The 1,927-nt window shown below is 38.4% G+C and overlaps 1 non-coding gene across 1 annotated transcript; it reads right to left on the reverse strand.

Moving 5' to 3' along the window:
- Positions 1 to 571: 571 nt before the first annotated feature.
- Positions 572 to 678, reverse strand: LOC128292331 (small nucleolar RNA R71). The gene has a single exon (XR_008282315.1). It is a non-coding gene; the product is annotated as a small nucleolar RNA R71 (small nucleolar RNA).
- Between the last annotated feature and the right edge of the window lie 1,249 nt (positions 679 to 1,927).

Below are 1,927 nucleotides of genomic sequence, written 5' to 3' on the forward strand. Positions count from 1 at the left end.
AAACCTATTTGGACCACTACTTTTTGACGAAGAAATCGATCACACAGTTCGCAGAAACCAAAGAGAAATAAGGTGAAGCTTAAGATACACAGAGAACGAGCAAGAGGATGATACTCAAACCCCAACCGAAGTGATGGCTGAAAACCAAGACAATCAACTACCTCCTACGATACACGTTGAACTAGCAAATCAGAATCCTGCTTCTCGTACTATGTATGATTATGCTAAACCTTCTTTAACAGGAGCTGAGTCAAGTATAGTTAGGCCTGCTATTGCTGTGAATAATTTTGAACTAAAACCTAACACTATTCAAATGATAGAGCAATTTGTTCAGTTTGATGGTTTGCAGGATGAGGATCCAAACACTCACTTGGCAAATTTCCTGGAATTCTGCGATACATTTAAAATTAATGGCTTTTACGATGATGCCATATGTCTTCGGTTGTTTCCCTTTTCATTGAGGAACAATGCTAAACAGTGGTTGAACTGGTTACCACAAGGGTCAATTACTACTTGGGAACAAATGACTGAAAAATTTCTACTAAAATATTTTTCGCCAGCTAAAACGGCTAAATTACGTAATGATATCTCTTATTTTGTGCAGATGGATTTAGAAATACTCTACAATGCATGGGAAAGATACAAGGACCTTTTGAGAAAATGCCCTCACCATGGGTTACCGCAAATGGTTGACGCAGCTATTGGCGAAACCATCAATAATAAAACACCTGAAGATGCTTATGAGCTTATAGAGGAGATGTCACTAAATAACTATCGGTGGCAAGTCATGAGGACAAAGCCAACGAAAACAGTCGGTGTTTATAACATTGATTCGGTCACTATGCTCTCTAATCAGGTAGAACTCTTGAATAAGAAAATTTATGGTTTTCTTAGTTCTTCACAGGTACATCCAGAAATGAGGTGCGAGACGAATGGAGGAGGAGCATGCACAGAGTATCAACCCTTCAACCCTAGCATCGAGGAGGAACAAGTTCAATATATGGGTAACAATAACTCTAGATCCCAAAATAACCCATATAGTAACACTTATAATGCAGGTTGGAGGAACCATCCCAATTTTTCGTGGGGCGGTCAAGGAAATCAAAGACCACAACATCCTCCGGGTTTTCAATAACCACCCTACCAACAAGAGAAGAAGCCGAACCTTGAAGAGATGCTATCTAAATTTATCTCGGTGTCAGAAACCCATTTTCAGAAAACCGAGACAGCACTTAAAAATCAACAAGCGTCAATCTAAGGGCTCAAAACTCAGATAAGTCAGCTGTCTAAACTAATTTCGGAAAGACCACTAGGAAGTTTACCTAGTAACACCAAATCAAAAGAGCATGTAAAAGCAGTTACACTAAGGAGTGGAAAAGTGTTTGCGAAATCTGAAAAGAAGCTAACACAAGAAGCCGTGATGAGCGAAAAGGGGGAAGAAAAACCCGAAAACAGTGACAAACAAGTGTCGAAGGAATATAAACCACCAGTTCCATACCTAGCAAAATTGAAAAAAGACCACATTGATGCACAATTCGGTAAGTTTATTGAACTTTTTAAGCAATTACATATCAACTTACCTTTTGTTGAAGCCATCTTGCAGATGCCTACATACGTAAAATTTTTGAAGGAGCTTCTAACAAATAAAAGGAAGTTTGAGGGCTTATCTACAATAGAACTCAACGAGGAGTGCTCAGCCATACTCCAAAACAAACTGCCAACCAAACTAAAAGATCCAGAAAGTTTTACTATTCCTTGCTTAATTGGTAGTCTGAATGTTGAGAAAGCACTAGTTGATTTAGGCGCTAGCATTAATTTGATGCCATATAAAATGTTCAAACAATTTGGTCTTAGGGAACCTAAACCCACTAGGATGAGTATTCAATTAGCCGATAGATCTATTAAATATCCTAGGGGTATTATAGAA

This window comes from Gossypium arboreum, chromosome 4, assembly GCF_025698485.1.
Source record: "Gossypium arboreum isolate Shixiya-1 chromosome 4, ASM2569848v2, whole genome shotgun sequence".
NCBI lineage: Eukaryota > Viridiplantae > Streptophyta > Magnoliopsida > Malvales > Malvaceae > Gossypium > Gossypium arboreum.